The 14,117-nt window shown below is 38.7% G+C and overlaps 1 long non-coding RNA gene across 3 annotated transcripts; it reads left to right on the forward strand.

Annotated features, from left to right (window-relative positions):
* Window positions 1–1,236: 1,236 nt before the first annotated feature.
* Window positions 1,237–5,913, forward strand: LOC108319846 (uncharacterized). 3 transcript variants are annotated; one of them, XR_008245545.1, is made up of 4 exons: window positions 1,237–2,935; window positions 3,409–3,567; window positions 3,656–4,006; window positions 5,315–5,913. It is a non-coding gene; the product is annotated as an uncharacterized LOC108319846 (long non-coding RNA). The 3 variants fall into 3 exon arrangements; XR_008245546.1 differs by having other exon boundaries at window positions 1,237–2,353; window positions 2,455–2,935; window positions 3,409–4,006; XR_001831324.2 differs by having other exon boundaries at window positions 3,409–4,006.
* The last annotated feature ends 8,204 nt before the right edge of the window (window positions 5,914–14,117 follow it).

A 14,117-nucleotide genomic window follows, 5' to 3' on the forward strand; every position in this document is an offset into this window, starting at 1 on the left:
ACTCAGCTCGGTTGCTTCCCAAATATTTGATATTGTAACCAAAACCTGCAAAAATATAGCAATGGTTAAGCCTCCTGCCAGTAAATTCCATTTCCAAAAACAACTTCTCTCCCTGTGTCATTCCTCCTGCATGTACACTTTAATGGAAAGTAATATGCGCCCAATCTATACGGCGGACTACACTGCTGTCGACATTGCCCTTCACCCAAAACACAACCCTCCTTCTCCACCTAATGCAACCTCCATCCATCCCCCTCAACCAACATATTTCCTCAACCACTCGACCCTTCATACTGTTGTCCATGCCACACGTCTGACTGGTCTCCCTCGTCGTGGTTTTCTCCACATGTCTCCGTCCAATGGTGGTGGTAATAACACACCTGCATCGTCTACGCCCCTGTCCTCAACCTTCACGTCCAATGCTTCCATGGAGGACGAAACAGTTGATGACACACGCACCACCAACATCACAATAGCATCACACCATGGAGGTTCGGTTAAAGGGTTATGCACCTTCAGCTATGGCCATGGAGCCACTGTCCAGCTATGGGGAACCTGTGTATGGAATCGGAACACACACCTGCCATCGAAACAACCAGCAACCAAGCCGAACACCACCCTCACTTATTAATGGATCCAGATACAATAAATACGTAACCAGATACACCTAAAGAGCAGAAACTGAGTATGGCTCGATCCGGATACACAAACATGAGATCCGGATACACACACATTTCTTCTTCATCCGCTGTTGTCTTCATCATCAACCGGCAATATCCTCCGACGTCGTGTTCTTCATCCCTTGCGTCGGTTGTCATCAACGGCCTTCTTCCTCCTCCGCACACCCCCATCTTCGTCTTCATCTCTTCCAGAGGTCTTCAACCTGCAACAACCACGTTAATGTGTAGCAAAAATTTCCTCACCTGAACTTCTCCACACCTGCTGGACCTCACTCTCGGATAAACACTCTCAGCACACAAACAACACACAAAGATCTCTCACTGCCGCAAAAGCTGGGCTAAGTATAGACACTCTCACAATTAATAACTTATCTACCAACGCCCTCTTATAAATGGTGTTACTGGTCAGACTAACTTTTTGAATTTCAAACAAGAATCTCTCCTTTGCAGTGAATTGTTCTCTCAACCAGGGAATCTTGCTGCTATCCAATGCTGCAAAAGCGTGCCTCCACAGAGTCGAACCTCCTCAAATACCAAGCCACAGTATTATCCCTTGTGATGGCACAGTGTTGAAAGGAGTAAAAAAATGAAACCTGATATGTGTACGTATCCATGCACGCTTTTTTAAATTATGTAAAAGCACAGGGCAGATACGAGTTTTCACCATAAATCAGCACAAACAAATCTTTGCTCATCTGCGAGATGCTGAAAAAGTGAAAATCATCCCAAATCACTGCATTTACCTACATTTCCGTCGTATCAAATCACGCTAATCGAACACGGTTTATCACGGAAATCCATCCTCGCATATCCTCCTCTACAGTAAATCACCTCATCCGAACGCAGCGTTAGGGTTCATACCAGCTCCACTTCATTCCAACATTTCAACTCAGCGTAAAGACCTAGAGTCTCTCTTCTGAACGAGGCAACCTAGGGAGGGGTTGGCCCTGCACGCGCGCGCTGCCACCTCCACCAAGCCGGTCGTCGCAAGTCGCGGCCCAAGACGTCGCAAGCACCGCCGCTCACCGTCGAGATCATCGCCGGCCACGGAATCAGGCTCCCCTTTTCCTCTTTTCCTCGCACGTGAGAGAGATAGTTCTCTCCTTCGTGAATCGCCTCTTGGGCGAGCTCGGCCACCGCGCCAGCCAGGGCTCCACTAGCGTCACCGGTCGTCGCCAGGGTTGCCTCCGCTCACCACGTCAACGTCCTCTTTCCTTCTTCGCTCGCAAGCAGAGAAAACCTTTCCCTCTTCTTCGAATTCGAGGCTGCCATCACCAACGAGGTTGGACGTCGCCGTTGCTCCTTACAAAGCCAGTCACCGCGAGCTTACGCAGGAAAGAACAACGTCTTTCACGGCGGTTCCAACCCTCGCGAAATGCACAGAGATTCTCTTCTTCTCCTCACACTGTTATCTTAGTCTAGGGTTCACAATATAATGATGGGTCCAGAGGTGGTTGTGATGAAGGAATGGGTTTTACGGATGAGAGGAATTGTGGGTTAGGGAAACTGGATTATGGGTGTAATTTGATGAAGATAACCTCCCTTGTATTCTTCTATAACTTACGAAATTGACACAAGCACTAAGGTATTGAATCTGGTTTTGGCTGTTGGTTGCAGGTGAAGAATGAACTCGAAATTTGATGAAGAGCAGGGTTATTTGACACTTTGTTTTGGTGCGTTTTGTTCTTTTTTGAGCATGTTCTGTTATGGAAGAAATAAAGGGGAAAGTGATGTTTTCATTCCTATATATGGTTTTTGTGGTTTTTGTGTGCAGGTTGAAGAGATGAACTCCGTTGGAGACGGGAAGAAAGCCGTGATATACAACAATCATACACCAGCATAAATGTAGTGCAAAGTGCAGTATGAAGTACAACAAACTACTCACTAAGCATGATGTGTATGATGTGTGCAAAGCGTTGCTTATCTCATGGAGCTCTGTTCACTATTGTTAAAGTTAAACTCTTGGAGCTTCTCCTTGTGGCTGGCCTTCCCCTTTTTTTTCTGTTATAGATGAAAGGGCGTTGTAGAGGGTGATGGTTGAAGATTGGGTGAGGGTATAGGTTTCTAGGATGTGCGTGACGGAGAAATTGGTTTCGGGGAGTGTGGTTTTATTGAGTGAATGGAGGAATAGAAGTTTTGTGAGAGGCGAATGATGGGTCCTGTGTGTAAGTGTGTTTAGTGTATACGAGAGGGAGGCTTTTGTTCTCGTGGATGGACATAATAGAGGAATCGGTTTATGAGGAGGTCCCCGTTGAGTGAGTATATGGCTATTTTCTCAAACTTCCAGTTTACGCTCATGTGTCAACTATTCTTAGTTACGCTTGGTGAATCTTGTGGGCATTGAAATCACATTTTGAATGAAGTTTTGATTAAAAGATGATGGCACAAAGAAAACAACCACAACTATAAATATCGATCAAACATCATTTATTCACATTGATAACTCTCCATTTTTGCACTTTTATTTGTATTTAGAAGTCTGATTAGCTTGTTTTTCTCTTTAATTGCTTAGAATTTGGATAGTTTTAGGTTTTTCTTTTAAATCTTTAGATTTGTAAAATTGTAGTTAAAAATAGATTTTTAGTAGTATTTTTTATATTTTTAAATAATTAGGAATTTAATTTTTTAGGAAATCTTTTAATAATAATATTTTTTCTTTATTTTTGAATTGCTGAAATATTTTTTTAATTGTTGATGGCCTTAATTCATTTTTTTTTCTATATTGCAGAATGAACCCTTATAAATTGGGCTGCTGATGTTGATTGGAAGAAGAATTGAGATGTAGCTGCTACGCTGGAAGTTGCTACGCTGGACGCTGCTGTTGTGCTGCACTAATAAATTGGGTTGAATATGAAATCAGTATGGAACGCTGATGTTGATTGAAGAAGTGGGCCTCTACTACAACATGTTAAATTGGGCTTCTATGTTAGAATTGGATTGGACTCCAACTAATTGGAACGTTGTTGCTGCTGTAGCGTTGATTAATGAAGCAGTGTTGTTCTAAAGTAGAGCACTGGATTGGGCCAACTCTCCTTTAATGAAACGTTGCGTTTCAGATGCTGTCATTAGGGGTCTCAGATTTGCAAATCATTTTGGCAAAATGAAAGAAGTTTTCGTGCATTTGAGAAGAAGAAAAGAACCCTGGAGAGCTAGGGCTCCTTTGCGAGAAGAAAAAAAGAAAGATAGAGAAGAGCTAGAGAAGATGACAGGCGAGAAAAGGGAGCTGACCGGAGCTTCCACGTGGATAGGATCGACGGTCAGAGTGATGCAAGGATGCAAGAGAAAGGAGGATCGTCCGATTAGAGAAAGGAAGCGTCGTCGAGAAGGTTCCCTCTTTCATTTTTCCTTTGCTTTTTCTTTCATTCTTTTCAGACCCTATATAAAAGGGCTTTCACCATGTAAACAGACACGGTTATACACTTTATACACTTTCAGTTTACAGTTCTAAGCTCTGTAGATTAGGGTTCTTTTCCGCTTTCTATAGAGTAGGTTTCCGTTCTCCTTGCTTTTGGAATGCACACTCGCGGTGGTGACAGCCCGTGGTGGCTTCGATTGCGAGTTTGTTCGGTACCTTTTCTTGTACGCTCTTGTTAATAATACGTTCTTTCTTGATGTTCTATTTGTAAAGTGTTATATGATTCTGTTGTTTTGATTTTTGTGTGTTCTTGTGTTTCTTGTTCAATCAATAAAAAAAAATATTTTCATTCATGTTGTTTTAGTTTCTGTTAATTAGTGTGAGTTAGGAATAGGTTCAATTGTGTTTCATTTGCTGATTTGGTTAAAAATCATTAAAATTGAATTGAATCTGTTTTGTTTTGGGAAATCAATTGATTGTTATTCATTTTAAGTTCTATATTAGAACTTGAGACCCTAAGGTGGGCAATTTATGAACAGGATGTCTTTCTGTATAATAATAAATCAATTGATATGCCAATTCAAGCAAATTTAGTTCAGCTTTGTGACTTTTATCCAACAACTTTGTCTTGATTAGTAGTTTAGGTTGTGTTCTGTTCGTAATGATTAGATTTGGTTCTGATTCATGAGTTATTCACTTGATTCTTTGCTTTTAATCATTAGTTTTAGGTTTCTTATTGACTTTTCTTTACTGTAGATTTTACAATTCTGTTTGCAACATTTACTTTCTTTACTGTTCATATTCTTTTGGCTTTTAGGATTTTTGTTTAGCTTTTAAATTTCCAATTTGAGTTGCTTGTTTACAGTTTTAGTTTTAGGTCATTTTAGTTGCATGTAATTCTCATAGTAGTTTAATTTCTGTTTCTGTTTAGGTAGTTTAGAGTTCTGTTTTCATTTCTTTTCCCACCTTGCATTAGTAGTTAATAATTAGATAGTAAATATACAAGACTAAACTCTTAATCATAGTTGAGTTCTTGAATTGATCTTTGGTTATCCCTGGGGAAACTGAGTTTGTTGGCTTTGCGCGACTAAAAGCGAGTTTAAGACACATCCATACAGGTATAAGGGGAGCATGCATTCATATATATGAGTAAGACCAAAGAGCTTAGATATGAAGACTTACCTTTGCAGCTTCAAGAAGAAAAGAAACTTTTCCTTTCGTTCTAGTCTATTTTTCTCTCTTGGATTGAATTTCCTTTTGGTTACCAATGTTCTTGCAGGTGCAAGAAAGTTATAGTAAACGTGAACTATGGTTACTGGATGACAACAAGGGGTGGAGTGAGTTGAAAGAACCAAAGGTTTTTTTTAAGCTCTCCTTCTCCGGCCGTGAGGTCTGCTCTCCCCTCCCTTTTGACCGTGATGAAACAATTTTAAAAACCACCAAGCTCCTTCCTGCTGCACTGCTTCCTGGGAGCTCTGGCATATCCTCTGACCTAGGATCTTCCTTTGTCTTTTTTTCTTCTTCATGTTTTCACTCCATTAGTTGGCAGAAGCTCGTTCGAAAAACCTTCCCCTTTGATGTATGCTTGTAGTCCAACGTAAGAATTTTCAGCAAGAGGAGCAAAGACCTTTTCACGCTGCCACTGCATATGTACATTTTAAGCATATCTGTGTAGCGCAGGATGGTAAGCATTGCCTAATGCTTTGTGTTGCAGGAGGGGCGGCTTAGTTGACCTTGTTTTTTTTTGTTGTTTTTTTTTTCTTCTTTCTTTTTGTAAAGAACGTCAGTGCATATATTAAGAAAATATCCCTTTCTTGAATTTAAAATATAAGAAACAAAAAATAAAAAGGAAACAAAATATAAAAATAAACAGAAAAAGAGATGAAATAAAACAAGACAAAATAAAATAAAATAAAAATAAAATAAAAATAAAATAAAAATAAAATAAAATAAAATAAAAGTAAAATAAAAGTAAAAATAAAAATAAAAATAAACATGAGAGAAAATAAATAAATAGGTAAATAAACGAAAATAGGGTAAAGACAGAGGATAAAAATAATCAAGAAAGTAAAGAAAACGAAAACAAAAATCTTATTATTTTTTTTTAAAAGAAAAATAAATTTATCTTTGCTTTTTATTTTTTTATTTTATTTTGTTACTTCTTTTTAACTCAAATATTTTATTTAATTAACCGAACGAAATTGGGTATCGACAGACTCAATATTTGAAGGAAGATTGAAAATACACTCACGGTAAGATTCCAATAAGATACTAATTTCAATTGAAAAAAGAGATCAATATCTTATATCATATATTGGTTCAGAAAAATAAATTACTTTGTCAAATATCTACCTTCAAGTCACCCTACATGCGACTTCAAGGAAGTCCACATAATGACTCAACACAACAACTTTGCAAGCTCAATCAGTTAATGCGTAAAAATTTTTAACATACAGCCACCAAGATTTTTGAACCTCTAATCACAGTATAAGACGAAGTTCAGTACTAAGCTACACATCCGAAAGAACAACATTGTCTTTAACAATACAAAAAAAAAAGGAAATGCACAAAATATATCTCCCTAACCTGGACAACTTAGTTATCCCTCACTTCACCTCTGTCAAATACTTCGTTGCTTCCCAATTCTAAGATATTGTTACAAAAACCTGCAAACACATACAAATGGTTAAGCCTGCTACCATAAAAATCCATTTCGAAAAACAACTTGTGTCCCTATGTGATTCCTCGTGCATGTACAGTTTAATGGAAGCCATATCCGGCCAACCCGTACGCCACAAAACATTGCTCTACGTTGCCCTTCACCCTCCACACAACCGTCGTACTCCACCTTATGCCACCTCCATCCCCATCAACCTTACTATACTATTGCTTCCTCATACTCTTACCCTGCATTCCAGGACCACCACATTTCCTCCACCACACGATCCTTCATCCTCTTCTCCATGCCACACATCTCCCTGGTCTCCGTCGTCGTTTTGTCCACATTTCTCCGTCGAATGCTGGTCGTAACGACACACCTCCATCCTCTGGGGCCTTGTCCTCAACCTTCACGCACCGTTGCTTCCATGGCGGATGAAGACGTTCAACAACCACGCCACCAACATCATAACAGCATCACCCCATGGACGGCCGGTTACACGCTTCTGCACCTTTAGCTTTGACGACGGAGCCACTACTCCAGCTATGGGGAACCGCTTATTGGAATAGCAACATGGAGTTGCCATCTGCACAACCAGATACGAAGCCGCACACCACCGTCATGGATATATGGATTCGGATACGTGAAACAACGTAATCGAATACACCTACAAAGCAAAACCTTCCTAAGCCTGGATTTGGATACACTTCACCATGGAACCGAATACATCAACATCTCTTCTGCTTCAAGCTTTCATCTTCTTCATGTGCTTGCCTCATCGTTATCAACCGCCTTCTTCGTCCTCCTTCGTCTTCTTCATCCGCTGTCGTGGTCATCATGAACCGCCTTCTTCCTCCTCCAAACACCCTTGTCTTCGTCTTCACCACTTCCAGAGGTCTTCAACCTGCAACAACCACATAAATGTGTGCCAGAAACATGACCTCACCTGAAGTTCTCCACAGCTGCTCACTCTTAGATCTCTTCAGCACACACACAACTCTCACTCGCGCAAAGCTTCGCTAAGTAAGCACACCCTCACAGTTAATACAGACACCAAACTTATCTACCAACAACGTCTTATTAATGGTGTTAATGGTCAGAGTTTCTTTTTCAAATTCAAACATGAATCTCTCCTTTGCAGTGAATGGTTGTCTCAAGCAGGGAATCTCGCTAGGACACTCTGTGCTGCTAAACGACACTGCAAAAGCATGCCTCCGGACAGTCCAAACTCCTCACATGGGAAGCCACAGTAATATCACTCGTGATAGCACAATGTACCTGCTGGAATGGAGTACGAAAAAAATGGAACCGAATATGTTAATACGTGTATGTATATTATGCATGCTTTTTTTAATGCTCGTGAACTTATACAAATAGCACATGGACATATACCACTTTTCATTACAAATCATAACAAATCTTTTGCAAAATTGGAAGATGCTGAAAAAGTAACAATTTTTGCAAATCACTCATTTTACCTGTTGTTTTTCTGTCGTCGCAAATCACACCAATCAAACACCATTTACCATGTAAATGCATCCTTGCAAATTCTCGTCTACAGTGAATCACCCAAACCGAACACAGTGTAAAATAGTAATAATGAATTAAATGAGTTTTAAAAAAGCCTTTACATTTGTTAGCATTGGCTTAAAGCGCATAAAGTGGATGTAACTAAGTAGAGTAGAGTGGTCTGACAGCTTTGAAGTCTGGTGAAGTAACCCTGTGAAGACTAAGATGGAACCCTATTGTTGACGTATGAGCAGAATAAGATGCATCTGCAATCGTTTTCTTCCAACTAAAAACCAAACTCACTTCACCTCTAAGCCACAGTCCACACCTAAGCTACTGTATATACAGTAGTTTTTAGGTACAATCTCTTTTCAAAATTAATCTTTTCACACTTTTTTAAAACTTTACTCTCATTTAACAATCTATTTAATAATATAATAATCTATATTAAAACTTTCAACTAAAAAATTAAATAAATATGATTAAAATATAGTTATTGAATGAATGTCTTTTATTGATATGACGTGTCAACGTATTATCACTACTCATGTTGTGAAAATCGATTTTCTACATTGTAATAATACAAAGTACAATCTTTCCTCGCACTTCAACTGTATCTTAATCAGTGGAAACATTTTCATGGGATCCTAGAAAAGTTTTCTTTGCATATTTAGTATGAGAAATTTAGATTTAATTAAATTTGACTTGATTTATGAACTTAGATATTTATACTTAAATTTTCGTTAAAATATTTTATTTTATGAAATGTTTAAAATATTTTTATTTCCACTTAGATGTGTAACACCCAAAAAAATTTTGTCCTTTTTAAAATTCAAAACTTAAAATAATACAATAATACAATTACGGTAACACCCTGAACCTCAAGCTCAAATTTATACAAAAGTTTACAGCTCAGACTTAACAGTAAAGATAACATTAAATCCTTCTAATACACTCTTCCATCTCTTCTTGCACTTGCACCAGATCACGCGACATCTCTTCATCTGCTCCCGTATAACAAAAACGTTATACGATCATCGCAAAAATAAGATTTTCCAATACATGCACAAATAAGTAAGGGTGAGCTAACATGCAATAATATTTATAAAAATATACATAATTGTTTTGATATAAACATCAAATATCATTTAGGTTAGACATCCCCATACACCAACATACCAAAATTTCCACTAGACACTCATACGGATGATACAATGATGAGCTACTGGACAAAGCTATTCCCCAAACCTTCGGACCGGATATTATTTGGACGGACGCTATCTGCCGAACCCTATCTAATGAATACTATTAGGCTGAATCCCGTTTAAACAAACGCTAGGTGATCATGCACAATTGAGCCGAACGCTAAACTCAAAAAACCATAATGACCGAACACACTCACCATGAACACTGAGATCAAACACTAGGCCGAACGCTAGAAACCGAACGCCAGATCGAATACTGATTGCACGAACGTTAAGATTGATCACTTAGGCTCGACACTAAACACTAAACGCTATTGGACCGGATACCATTAGGTCGCACACTAAGAGACCGAATGCTAAGTAAGATCAAACACTTAGACTTCACGCTAAGACAGCGCACTCTACTAGAACAATTACCATTATTTCGAACACTATTCAAACGATCGCTCAAAGATCAAACCTCGTGCACCACAGATTAAGTACCATTCGGACGAACACATAATTGATCACTTTACTGGATTTAACACCATCTGAGGTTAACCTCATCGAGACCGGATGTTCCCTACGTAAAATCACTAATTGTTAACAATCCTTATCTGAGACAAGCGTCATCCAAACCGAGCACTACCTATGAATGATCACTGCCTGAATCATGCATCATCACGACTAATCACTATTTATTAATCGATCGCTACCTCAACGAATATCAAGGCCGGTCACTCCCCATAAATGATTGCAACCTCAGAGCAACATCACCAATAAAGATCATTCTCTAAGAACCATCGCTACGAGACAGAACACTAGAATAAAGAACGCTTGAGTCTGGGTTAAACGCCTAGAGTACTCTACTGAACACCTCAGTACTGACCGAACGTAATCAAACTAAACCACAGGGTACCAAAATACGACCGGACACTAGCTACCTGAGAACAACTAACATCAAGATCAACCGTTACCTAATAACGCCTGCTACCCGAAAGTAAATAATACCAAGACCAGACGTCACTAATAATAACGCACGCTACTACCTATAGACCCAACAAGTTATACTTCCCATCTCTCTCGAAGAATTATTCCAAAACCAGCTTTATCTGCATTGCCATCTCTCCCGTACCAGTACGATCATCACGGTTGGAAACCACAGCCACAACGTGCAAGATGAATAATCAGAAGTATCACATCATAAACTCATTACATATAAACTATAACAATTCCCATGATAAATCGACCCACATGACGATGCCAACTAGTTTTTCATAAACTAATGTCGTTTACTTGTAATTCGTCGTCATAACCTGCTCTCAATAACAGCGACCCGAGCCGTCTTCCATCGCGACTTCAGACCTATCTCCCCTACTCCTCAAGGACTAACGAGTAAAAACATCGATACTACGCGTAACGATGCACTATACTCAACACAAGCCGAAGTCATTGAGCGAGACATTCACCTCCTCGCGCAGAAGAAGGTGACACTCGAATCTCAGTCTCACGTGTGAGACTAGCAAAAATGCTCAAAAGACAGACGAAGTTACAAATAAATAACATAGTGTATGTACCACCTGCAACAGAATAAACGTGCTCAATCACGAATTCATACATATTCTCAATAATATGTATAAATAAACCAATATTGGATCAAGGAAATAACCAACAATTCTCAATAATTGTTTCAAAATACTCCCACAGATACATGCATTAATGCCGAACGCTATTTCCCACTCTGATGTTGTCTGAACGAACGTTCTGAAATCAATCATCATCAAAGGCCGAACGCTGCCGATGAACACCAAACCTTATTAACCGAGCTCCAAGGACGAACGCTCGAGATCAAGTCCAGTCGTACCTTACCTCAGACGAGTACTTCCTGAGGATTAACATCATCGAGAACGAACGCTCACAAACACAATTAAACCAAGGTCGAACGTCTAAGATCCAAACCGAACACTTAAAGCCGAACGCTCAAGATTGTTAACCAAGACTTCCAAGTTAAGAACGAACGCGTATACTCACTAATATCTCAATACCGAACACTCAATTCAAACACCATTAATCCGGACACGATAAGGACGAACGTTTTGATACTTAGTCGAACCCCTAGGTCACTTGGCCGAACGACATTAAAAGAAGCATAACCGAACGACATAAATCAGCAGCTAACCGAACGGTGCTTAAATTAAAACTTAACCGAACGCTCAATAGTCACTAATATTCCAAGGCCGATCGCTCAAGATTCAAAACTTAAACAACTTAAAAACCGAAGGCTCACTTACACCCAAAACCGAACGCTCAATTACACCCATAAACCGAACGCTCACTTACACTCATAAACCGAACACTCACTTACACTCATAAACCGAACGCTCACTTACACCCATAAACCGAACGCTCACTTACACTCATATACCGAACGCTCACTTACACCCATAAACCGAACGCTCACTTACACCCAAAAACCGAACGTTCAGGATTCAAACCTAAAATTCTATTTTTAAGAACGAACGACTGCAATCACTAATACTCAATACCGAACGCCAAAGATTATCTTGTGGATGCCAATTTAGGGACGGACGCTCAAGTTGAAACCTAGAATATCAATTGATAACGAACGCTCACAATCTGTACAATGCGAATACTAAACTAAGTACGAACGTCTAACATCTCTATTTCACTGGAAAATATCATTAACGAACGTCTGATATTTAACTAACTCAAGGACGAACGCTGACGCTCGTTACACGAGAATACAAAACCGAACGCTCACAGATCAAGCCCAGAACGAACGTAACGCTCGTTACTGGAGGAGGCAAGACCGAACGGTTAAATTGTCCGATCTGAGCACTAGTTGAGCGAACGCTCGTTCTACACGTTATAATTTGGCCGACCACTATTTGGTCGAGCACTGTTGGAACGAACGTCCAATTTTGACTCACCAAAATTGGACGTACGCGCATTCTGCAGAATTCTGCAGAATCGCGCAGATTCCAGAGAAAAACCCAGAAACCCCTATCTTCATCCCCTTCTCCCCAAATTCTACCCAGATTTGCAGCAAACACAAAAATCAAGGAAATAAATCAAACTCCCCTTACCTCTTGAAGACTTCCTTGTAAAATTTGATCTCCTTGCAACCTCAACAATTCTTCACTTCCTTTCCCAGATCTTGCTGCAAGGACTCTCCTCTCACCAAATGCCCAACCCAGATCCTCCTCTCAGCCCTTCAGAAGTTGGTACAGCTTCCCATGGGTACTCTTTGGGCGGCTGGAAAACGGGAGAAAGGGTTCCCTCCCTCTGGCTGCACTCTCTCTCTCCTTCTCATGCCAAAATGAATCCTTCCCCTTTTGCAAAGCTTCCCCCGTAACAAAGCACCTCAAATAATTGCTTCCAATAATGAAAAAGGTGGGTAACCACCATGTCCCCACCATGTCTCCATCACTCCTAAAAATACAGGTTCTTACAAGATGCATGTAATTTTATTTGTCATCGTGATTATTTTTTAACTTATCAATCAATTATTTTAAGAAAATAAAAATTGAAAAAAGCACGTTAATAAATAAAATGAGATGATAAAATAATAATAAAATTATGTTGATGGCAAAATTAAAATAACACTAAAATTAACAGGTATTTTGAATAATTAATAAAATAATTTTTAATAAACATCATTTAAGTACTGAAATTTAAAACAAATTTAAAATTCAGTTAAGCTACAAATAAATATTATTTTGATATATTTATTTTCTCTTACCAATTAATAATAGCGCAATAAATATGTGGATACACGAAAATTTTACATTTTTATTTTTTATTAATTTGTATTGTTTTAAATTGTGTATTAAACAATAATTTTTATATTATAATATTATGTGGAATGACATCTAAAAGATGAAATGTTGAATGTGAGAAACACAATCCCTAGAAGCGAACGTGTAACAGGGGAATTATTTGAACAATCCCAGTGTAGAAGGGAAGGTTTGGTCGCACGTATAGAGTTGATTGTTAATCATGTGGAGTGTTATTTTTTGATTGTATGTTCGAGGTGGTTGGATACACATGATTAGAGGTTAGTTGGTTTGGTAAGTCATATGTGTATATTCTTATTCGGAATTGCTCATAAGATTCTTACAGAAAATTATCCTTATTTAAATCTTTTTTAAATGTGTAGATACAAAAATATATATATTTCTTCTGGTCTTTAATAATGTGTGGGATGTTCTTTTGTCTCAATTTTTTTAAGAGAGATATAATTTATCGGTAAATTTTTGAAGAAGTTTATTTTGCTGATTTGGGAGAATATAAAAATCAATTTGCATGGACATGTTTCCTTAATAAGAGATCGCGTACATTTAGAACTTTATAAAAAAACTTGATGTGACTTAGAAATATTTAGATCAATGAAAAACAATTTTATTTGCTAAACCATTCTATGAATTTGTTTATATTTTTTTAGGAGACATGCGAATAATTTTGAATGTTGGAACTTTTATCTTTTCACATTCTTCGTGTTTTCTCTTGAACAATTTTTTTTGTCTCAACTTTTGTAAGAACCGTAATTTTGGAGAAGTGGTGGGGACACGGTGGTCACCCACCTCTTGCATTATTTGAATGCAATTATTGGAATGGGAGAAAAGAAGGGGGAGTGACTCATTATTGGGGGTGCATTATTGGAGTGGAAGGAGGGGAAGGGAAAAAGACGGGGGGAGTGACACCTTTGT

This window comes from Vigna angularis, chromosome 10 (assembly GCF_016808095.1).
Source record: "Vigna angularis cultivar LongXiaoDou No.4 chromosome 10, ASM1680809v1, whole genome shotgun sequence".
NCBI classification, from domain to species: Eukaryota; Viridiplantae; Streptophyta; class Magnoliopsida; order Fabales; family Fabaceae; genus Vigna; species Vigna angularis.